Source organism: Sturnira hondurensis, unplaced genomic scaffold, assembly GCF_014824575.4.
Source record: "Sturnira hondurensis isolate 20B ecotype Veracruz unplaced genomic scaffold, ASM1482457v3 Scaffold0014854, whole genome shotgun sequence".
In the NCBI taxonomy this organism is placed as follows: Eukaryota; Metazoa; Chordata; class Mammalia; order Chiroptera; family Phyllostomidae; genus Sturnira; species Sturnira hondurensis.
The window spans coordinates 9,393,022-9,403,580 of record NW_028087485.1 but is presented as its reverse complement, the minus strand read 5'-3'; the positions used below and the strand labels follow the sequence as shown (position 1 = coordinate 9,403,580).

Below are 10,559 nucleotides of genomic sequence, written 5' to 3'. Positions count from 1 at the left end.
ATGATGGCCATAGCTATCAAAATTACAAATGTGCATGATTTTGGTTCTGCATTCTGTTTATAGGATTTTCTTCCTACAGACCTTACACGTGAGTGAAATGGGTATGCAAAGATTGTTTACTGCAGCATTGTCTGTAATGGCCATAATTGGAAACAACATAAATATCCATCAATAAAGGGCAGAATGAATAAACTAAAGAACAGAATATATTTATAGAAAATTGTGTACTTATTCTTACATGTTCACACTTCAGTCACCTTCAAAGTACTCTCCGTTTGGTGCAATACACTTATTGAGAACTTTTTTCCCACTGTTCAAAGCAGTTTTTTAATTTGCCAATTCTGGTGCCTTTTAGTGCTTCTGCCGGGTTTTGTTTCACCTCTTCCATATTGGCAAAATGTCTCCCTCTGAGGATTTTTTCATTCAAGGAAACAAAAAAAAAAGTTGCTCAGGGCCTGATTGGGTGAATAGGGAGGTGGAGGAAAGGAATCATGACGTTTTTGATCAAAAACTGCTGAACACTCAGTGTGGTGTGGGCAGGTGCACTTATAAATCACCCATCGTGAAATGGACAAACATGTTGAAAGAATCTTCCAAAAAAATTCACTGACTCCGAATGCACCCTCTCACAATAACACCAGCTGGTACACTGACACTAATGGGTTCCTAAGAACACTCACCTAGCGGTGGAAGCCTATATTACAAGGGGCATGCTCTCCAGAAGATAATTCCGGGGTTTTGGGTCCCTCTCATCTATATGAGGATAACTTTTAAACTACATTGAAGAGAATATAAGGAGATGGGTTACTGGAAGCAGTTGTGTCCTTGGTCATGGAGGATGGTCTTCCATCCTCCTTCCTAGAAGTGGATGGTCTTCCTAGGATGGTCTTCCTTCCTAGAAAAGATACTAGGTCTTTTTAGTGTCCAACCCCAACAAGTGCGCACTGTGAGACGTCAGCCTAGCTGTTCCCAGGAGGCAGAAGACTTTGATACTAGGAAGTTGAACAGTTCTCCTCTCCATTGGGAGCCTGTTTTTCTCTATTCTCCTTTCGTGTAGCAGAGCAAAAAATTATTTGAGGACGTGAGGCTGAATGGGACTAGATACATTGTTCTAGCTGCACCTCTCTGACAAGTCTGCACTGGCTAAGGGTGAACTGGGAGGAATGCGTGGCGAAGTTTTACTTCAGGAAGTTCCTGAACTGACTCTCCACAAAAGTTTGGCTCTCATTGAAGATGACATTGACCTCATGAACTGCTCATGCATATTTAAAACTTCCTGGGAAGCAAGACCATCATGAAGAAGTTTCCAGTTATTATGTTAACTAGGTTATAATGATGACTAGCACTTTGAACATATTTTTCTTCATATTGCATCTGCCTCTTCTATCAGTGGACTGTGCCCTTGTGAAGGGCAGGAATGGAATAGAAACTCAATAAATATTTCTAAATAAATAATATAAAATTAGTACTTGGATTTGACCCTTAATGAGAGGTTATTAGAGACAGTTCTTGTCCAATTCACCACTTGTTATCTCTGTAACACTGAACAGATCATTTACGTTTTCTTTTCCTTCCTTTTTAAAACAATTTTGACACATTTAAACAGACAAATGTCAAGAATAATAAAAATGCCTGGCTGGTGTAGCTCAGTGGATTGAGCGCGGGCCTGCGAACCAGAGGATCGCGGTTCGATTCCCAGCCAGGGCACATGCCTGGGTTGCAGGCTGGTTCCTTGCAGGCCAACTCCCAGCAGGGGACACACCAAAGGCAACCATACATTGATATTTCTCTCCCTCTCTCCTTTCCCCTCTAAAGATAAATAAATAAAAAAAAATAAAAAAAAAAGAAAGTAGGGACATAAACTTAAAAAAAAAAAGAATAATAAAAATGAATGTCTATCTACCCCCAAGATTTATACAATTTTGATATTTTGTCAAATGTGATGGAGCGGGTCACACATGTCCATCAAAACCTATTTCATTGTCTTCCTCCCTAGCACAAAAGGACCACTCTCCTAGCCTACTTTGCAGTTAGATTGGTTACATGAGACTGGCTGTACCTTAGGGTGTAAGCAGGTGTGGTGTGTGTTACTTCCAGGGTTAGCAGAGAATGACTGAATTCTCTGTGCTCTCTTCCCCTGTTGCAGAGACCATGGGGCCATGTTCTAAAATGGTGCTCTTAAAAGATTTACCCTGGCTGGTGCAGCTAGTGGATTGAGCACAGGCCTGCGAACCAGAGGGTTGCGGTGCAATTCCCAGTCAGGGCACATCCCTGGGTTGCAGGCCCGTTCCCAGCAGGGGACGCACAAGAGGCAACTGTACATTGATATTTCTCTCCCTTTCTTCTTACCTTCCCCTCTAAAGATAAACAGATAAAATCTTTAAAAAAACAAATAAATTAATTTAAAAAAAGAAGATTCTGGAACCTCATCAGCTTATCACTAGATGGATCAGTGTTTGAGAATTTCCCCTGATCTATCCAGATCATCATCAACTGAGTTTTGTCAGCTTTTCAAACTTTTTTGCCAGTTTGATGAAGTGAAATTACTGTTTTAGTTTGTATTTTGCTTATGATTATAAGTGACACTGGGCATCTTTTCAAATGCTTGATTGTCACTTGGGTTCTTCTTCCGTGCCTGCCTGTTCATATCCTTCACCCACGGTGGTGGCGGCGTCCGTCATCCTGGTGTTTTATAGGAAGCCTTTCCCTACAGGGAGGGCAAAAGTAGGCTTACAACTGTTCATATGAAAAATAATACAATCATTAACAAATAATAATATGAGAATAAAGTCTGTGTTTTGTGTACTCACAACTGTAAACCTACTTTTGCCTGGGTGGAGGCTGTATTTTGGAAACAAATCTTTTATCAGTTACATTCGGTGCAAATACTTTTTCCAAATCTGTAGCCTATATTTTTACTTCGTTTAAAGTATCTTTGATGCATAGTTTAAATTCATCAGTCTCATTCCTCTGCGTGTGTGTGTGTGTGTGTGTGTGTGTATGTGGTATAGTGTAAGAACGCTGGGTCCCAGCAGCCAGCCAGCACCGACTGCCAGGCACGAGAGTGAGATCACCTTGGACCCTCTAGGTACAGGCTGGAGGTCCTACGGCTACCTCTGTGACCCCAGCTGAGGCTGGAAAAAAGAAGCCTCGATTATCAATACACAGGGTTGTGAGACACACTATCACATTGACATTTAATTTGCCGTGTGCTGGGGTGGCTGTTACACAGGAGAAGAGGTCTGAAAGATGGCTCTTCAGAGCCATCCAAACAGCTTCCCCTTCACAGGGGCTGCGGAGAAAAGGGACTTCTCTCCAAACAAATTAATTCACTGTGCAGTCAGTAGGTCTATTTCCTCGACTACATACCAGAGTGCTCATTTCCAATTCAGTGTTTGGAACTTTTGAGAAACAATGTCTCACTGTCACTCTCCTGTTTTATGACCCCATATTCTGGGGATACTCAGGCTGGGATATCACAGGACCAAATACTTATTCACAAGACACATCTGCTTACTACATTTGTTACCAGATAATGTTACCATTTATTATTCATCTCTTCTACCAGGGTATTATACAGATTCATGAAAATATCGTCTTGATAGATTTTGAGTTACTCAGAACATCTTTCCATAAAGAAAGAAATTGAGAAACAAATGGCCAATACAAATACTAAAGGTTGCATAGACCTAATTCATAGTTTAAAAAATGCATTTTCAAGCAATGAGTTTCCAGGGCTGCCATGTATAGCTGTTCAGTTTAAGCATTGTGCAAAGTTGACTGGCCAAGGGGAGAGTGGGGCAGAAATAGAGTTCTCAATGGCAAATTCCAAAAAGGAAGATATTGGTCAGAATGTACGAACTTCCATGTATAAGGTGAATTTGTTCTGGGGATCTAATGTACAGTATGTGGTTACAGTTAACAGTACTGTATTATACACTTGAAAGTTGTTAAGAGAGTACATCTTAAATGTTTTCACCACACACAAAAAATATGGTAATTTTGTGATGTGATGGAGTTGTTAGCTAACAGCTACGGTGATCGTTATTTTGCAATATGTAAGTGTATCAAATCAACACGTTGTATACCTCAAACTTACACAATGTTCTATGTTAATTTATTTAAAAAGCTTGGGGGGAAAGGAGGTTTTGGGGAAGCCATCTCTGAGACTGAGATAAGGGTCCTGAAAGTTTTTTACTTGGAGAGCAAGGTTGGGGCTGACACCCGTGGAAACAAAGGGAAGGAATCAGCATTGGGCAGGGAGGAGGAAGACTGTGAAACAGACTCAGCAAAGGCCTCCACTAAGCCTGTCGGGATCTCTGGAGCTGGGATGCCCTTCACAGTTGTCCTGTATCAGGGCAAGAGGGGCAGGCCTTGATGTACCCTCTCACTGATATGTCAGTGGATGAGGAAGAGGACATGACCTGGGGAGATGGAACTTTTAGGCTGGGTCATTTCTGGAGAGGACTGTCTCCCATCACCGGAGGGAGTAAGTCCTTCAGTCCTGAAGGGGGTACTGCTTGGCGCATTTAGCACTGCTTCTGCAGCAAAGCCAGCTTTCTGTCATTCTGTCCAGTGACACTTTAAATTTGTCAGTGAAAGCGCAGTTAGTCCTTTCAATGAAAACAGATACAGCTAAGAACCGCACTGGTTTCAGCTCTCGCTCCTTACTCTGGACTCTAATATTAACATGTTGACCAACACTATTTAATTGCTTGTCCTCCCAAGCGCTTAACTTCTTGTGTTAAATAAATTATAAAAGATAAAATGTCTTGTATATCAGAAACATCACTGTTCTTTTCTTTACTTTCAATATTTTTCCTTTTGATATTATTATTGTTATTATTATTATTATTATTATTATTATTTTGGTTTCAGGTGTACAGAGTAGAGGTTAGACAATCATGTACTTTATAAAGTGTCCCCCCTGATATTTCCAGTATCCACCTGGCAAACTGGCACCATACATAATAATGATCACAATAGTCACTGTTCACTTTTTTTAATTAAAAAAAATCCTGCTTCCCGGCTTCTACCCTTTTACTGTTTAAGACTCATTGAAGTAGTTTTAAATCCTTTGGTTAATCTTCCATCTGCTCTTGGGAATTAAGAGAATACAGATTTTTTCCTTCTGTGTAGTGCACAAGTAAGAAATATTTTGCACAGAAAGCCTCATTCTTTAAATAAAATTATGTTTTTACTGAAGCCAAAGAAGCATATCACCTTATAGTGCTTTTATATTAATAATTGAGCTAGCTTGTTTTGCTCCCTCAATAGGGTTATTTGAAAATAATTCAGTTGGCCTCGTTTACAGGAATGTACCACATTGTAAATGAGTTTATCTGCAGAATCTGGATGCTATGAAAGCATTATGGCACATAACCTCCCTTTGGAAAAGCAAATCACACAGTTTGAGGGGAAGACAAAAGAAAGCCCTCTGGGAAAGAGCTAGTGCTTCTGAGTTTGTGGGTTTAGCAGGATCGGTCTGGGGTTGGATGGAAGAAATACTTGGCTTCAAAGCAGTCTTGATCCTTCAGTAATTCCCTAATCCCTGTTGTTATGTGAACCAGCAAACATTTGAAAGGCAAAACTGGAGAGAAGACTTAGGGTGGTCTCCTGAGTGAGGTAGGAAGGCTCAATGGGTGCAAAGAACTTGCAGGATTCCACTTAAAGCTCACGTTTTGAAGACTTTAGTGAATATTGATTAGAAGCAGCAAAATGTTCAAGTCTCAGTATAATTATTGGTGCTAACCACAGGCCACCAAAGTGCTTCCATATTTTAGGAGGAGTCACAAAAAGGGGGAGATCTTCCACATTTAAAAAACATGTCTGAGCCCAGGCTGGAGTGGCTCAGTGGATTGAGCACTGGCTTGTGAACCAAAGGGTTGCCAGTTCGATTCCCAGTCTAGGGCACATGTCTGGGTCATGGGCCAGGTCCCCAGTAGGGGGTGCGTGAGAGGCAACCGGACATTGATGTTTCTTTCCCTTCCCCTCTTTAAAATAAATAAACAAAATTAAAAAAAAAACATGTCTGAAATGCCATGGAATAGGACAGAACCTAAAACAACATAGACAGAAAAGAGAACATCCCAGAAGTTTAAACTATGACACTGAGGTCTAAGTCAGAGGCCAGCGCTAACACTGCTTTATAAATTCCCTGTTAAAATAACAAAAAGGCGTTCCCTTGAGTAGACAGACTCATAAGCTCTTAGCCTAGTTAATAAAATTCATGCTGAACTTCAGCCTCCCCCCACCTCTTCAGGGGTGTGCCTTTGTGTGCTGCTTTCCACAAGCCAAAGAGAAATCTAGAAACCAGAATTCCTGACTTGGTTGTGGAGTGAGGCGATTAAAGTCCGCACTGTTTGAACAGAACATAACTTTTCTAGCAATCAGGCGTAGATCAGGGTAGATTAGACTTGGCAGTGAGGTCAGGGGTGGAAATCTGGGCAGTGTTGATCTAAGGCATATCCAGCGTGGAATAAGGAAGAGGGACCAGAGAATGCCATCTCCCGTGTCAGGCTCTAGTAAAGGCCCTCAAAGGAGAATGGTGACCAAAGGGTACCTGGGAACGGGTCGGCATCCTGGTCTGTATAATGCTGTGCTTTGATGCTGAAGTTTTTATTCCAAAATTCTCTCACGCCAAAGTGGTTTATCTGAGCTGAGATGTGGGGGAACTGAGTGGGGAGGGAGGAATGGGAATTGGTCTTTGATAAGAAAACCAAAACAAAACCTCCATTTGATTTTGGGTGGTGACAATTAAGAATAAACTTGAATTTCACTAGATATGAGACAGGATATAAATTCTCAATTTATCCACTTCAGTCCAATGTTGTTTTTGGACAAATCAAAGCTCTGGACAAATCAATAGGCAATGACGTAAATTTGTATCAGTGTACTAGAAATATGTTGTGTAGTTAAATTTAAGGTCAAGTGAGAATTTAAGGGAGCAAAGAAGGCATTCTATAACACTCAACATCTAAGTATAATTGCTAGTATTACTTTCCAAGTAAAACGGTTTAAATTAAAAAATATATATATTTATGTAGCCATTGATCTCAGGGACTTTGAAATAACTACTGAGATGCCATCTAAGTGTTTTTTTTTAAACTGCCATTGGAACTTCTCATAATTCAAAAAATTTCATTAGGCAAGTTTAAGGTATCTCACCTGATTACCAGGATTGACTACATTACATATGCATTTTCCAGCCGAAACTACCCTATATTAACTCTGCAATTTTAAGGGTTAAACTGTCAGTTTACTGAATTACTGAAAGGTTAGTCTGGTTTCCTTGAAGTCTGGTCCTTTTAACACCAACCAATCTTGCAAGACGGCACTTTAAAACAGACTCTGAGAGCCCAGGGAGAGACGCATTCTGGTCAGATGCGGCCTCACTGCGGGAGTCTCAGGAAAACCTGCCACCAAGGAGATGCCACCCGTCACCACCAGCGGTAAAAGGGACCCCAGCAAGCCGAGGGGCAAGGGGTCCTTGCAGGGCCTTCTTCGCGCGAACCTGCCTGGAAGAGCACGGAAGCACCCAGCCTCTCCCGTCGATTTTTCCGAATTCTCCAAGAAATGTTCGGAGAGATGGCAGACGGTGTCTGCAAAGAAAAAGTCAAAGTTCGAAGGTGTGACTGAGTGACCAAGCTCGCTGTGACAGGGAGACGAAAAACCACGTTCCTCCCAAAGGTGACAGGCAGGAAAGAAAAAAGATCCCGATGCTCCAGAACGGCCTCCATCCGCCTGCTTCCTGCTCGGCCCTGAACGTCACCCAAAGATCAAAAGCGAACTCCCCGGGGTATCAACTGGGGATACTGCAAAAATAAAAAAATAAAAAAAAAATCGGGTGAAATGGGGTCTGAACAGTCGGCCAAAGACAAATAGCCATGTGGACAGAAAGCAGCTGAGCTAAGGGAGAAGTGGGAACACGACACCGCGGGGCACCGTGCGGAGCGGGGAAACGTGAAGTGGGAAAAGGCCCCTGGCAGGGGGGGGCGGGGGGGGCGGTGCTCCAAGCAGAAGAAGGAACCACGAGATGGGGAGGAGGCAGAAGAGGAAGGGGAGGAGGAGGAAGAGGACACAGATGAAGAGCACCCGGCTCTCCTGCAGTGATGTGTGTGGGGTCTGAGTGCTCAGGCAATGGCTTTGCCGAGAACTTGAGTTCAAGTGCAGCTCACTATCTCGATAGCTTCAGTGTAAAAACTGTACCGATTTTTGTAGAGAAAAATACTGTTAAAAAAAAAAGCAGGTTGTAGCTTTGTGGGGCGGGGCGGGGGGGGCTACTACATACAGTGAGATTGTAAGGCCTCTGATGTTAACTGTTTCAAAATATGTGATGGTTTCTTTAATTCTTGCATGTATGGTAGCACAGCCAACTCTTAGGAATTAGTTTCAATAGTAAATTTTGGGTTTTTTAGAATGCTGCATTTTGCTTTTTAAAATTTGTCATAAAATGATGTGTATTAGAAAATAAATAAGAGACATGTTCTGGGGTTAAAATGTTTGAGAAATACAAGATACTCCTGTGCAGAAATATAAAACACATATCCCATTAAAAGTTCTGTAGAAAAAGAAACTTTAAAACTTTATTTAACCAAGAGTTTCCCAAAGTTATATGGCTATAGTACTCCTTTTTGAAGTAAAATTTTGATGGACCTAATATTGTTTCAATTACAGATTGTTGCATAACAAACCTCCCTAAAATGCAGTGCTGTAAGTGAACAGCCGTTGTTTATTTAGTTCACGAATGTGCAGCGTGTCCGGGACTCGGTAGGGAAGTCCTGGCTCTCCTCCACCTGATGTCAGCTGGGGTCATTCCCCTAGAGGCTGGGAGAGAACTTCAGGATGATATTCTCACGTGGCTGGTAGGTGGGAGCTCAGCCAGGGCTGCGGGCCTGGAACCTGTGTTCCTCTCCACACAGGTCTCCCTGCGTAGTTCTCTTCCTGGGTCGTTTGGGCTTTCTCGAAGCATGATGGCTAGTTCCCAAGACTCAGCGTCCCAAGTGACAGGAAGTGGAAACCGCCAATTTCTTAAGTAATGGATCTGGAAACTGGGAGTGTCACTTCTGCCGTGTCACATGGGTTAAGCAGTCATAGCTCCAGGATTCAAGGGGAAGGTTCGTAGACTGCTGTCCCCCTCACCTCTTGACAGGGTGAGTTTCAAAAAAACGTAGTGGCTATATGTTAAAATTATACACACAGAAAAACATGCAAATCATAATAAGAGCACTGTTTAGTGCATTTTTGCATAATAAACTCACCCATGTAATTAGCATCCAGAAGTGTCTCACTGTGTCCTCCCCTAGTAACTGTCCCCTTGAGCGTAGCCAATACCCTGATCTCTAATACTAAAGATTAGTTCAGGGTTTGTCGACCTGAGCTGGATGATTCCTAGCTGGAGGTGGCGATGGGGAACTGCCTTGTGCATTGTAGGATGTTTAGCAGCATTCCTGGCCCCTACCTACCAGATGCCGTTAGCCCCGGCCCCCTCCACTTGTGACAACCAAAAAAAATCTGCAGAAATTGCCAAATATCCCGGGGGGGGGGCAGGGGAGCAAAATCACCCTCAGTTGAGAATCACTGGGTTAGAAGATAACATCTGCCTTTTATTACTTGTCTACACCCCACTTAACCATCGAGACTATACATTCCAAGAGGCTGCAGTTTTTTGTTTGTTTTTTAAATATTTTGGTTCTGACCGATTCTCCAGTCATCCCTACTGGGGTATACAGCAGGATACTGCCTAGCAAATAGTACAAAATTGAGACCGTCTGTTAAGTGAAGGAGTGCATAGGAGATGGCAACTCTAGAAAGTTGAAGGGTCAACTCTGGAATATATATTTTTTATTCAGCCGAACCCTCGATCACAAGTGATTGGTTCATTTTTGTTAGAAATGGCCATTTTATAAAGTTCACATGGATTAAAAAGTCGAAAATAGATACAACTCTAGTAGGAACCTGTATTGGTTAATTTCTTCCTGCAGCAGCATGAAACATGAGCCACAGAAATAGAAAAGGCTGTGATTTCCCAGACAAACAGGCCATGTCACAAACATTGGTTTCTGATTGTGGCAGCTTTGTGAAACAGGAATGTGCAGTAATAAAGTTTTCATTAAAAACCTGCTGCTCAGAAAGATGAGAAGAATTAAAGGAGGGCACACAGTGCAATATACAGATCTTGTATCCTAGCAACGCACGCTTGAAAGCTATACGGTCCTATTAACTAATGTCACCCTCATAATTGAATAAAAATTGAAAAAAAAAGAGTTAAGGAGGAAGATTATAAGGTGGCAGTAAGAACCTGTTATTTCCTTGCAGGGAAAACTTGAACATTTCTTTGGAAGATAGCCTCTGACATTACTCTGAAAATATCCCCCACCCTCTCCAATCCCAAGGCATGTGTCAGGCTTTCCTATCTTAAGGTAAATCTCTGAAGGGTTATTCCAATAATAGTTTTCGGTAGAAACAGGATTCTCAATGACTTTCAATATACAAGTCCTTCTTTTTTTGAAATTCCTGACTGCATTGATTTACTCTTCAGTCACAATTGTATCCTTAAA

General features: G+C 41.9%; 1 pseudogene; it reads left to right on the top strand.

The window, feature by feature from the left end:
* Positions 1-7,429: 7,429 nt before the first annotated feature.
* Positions 7,430-8,112, top strand: LOC118999386 (high mobility group protein B2-like; annotated as a pseudogene).
* The last annotated feature ends 2,447 nt before the right edge of the window (positions 8,113-10,559 follow it).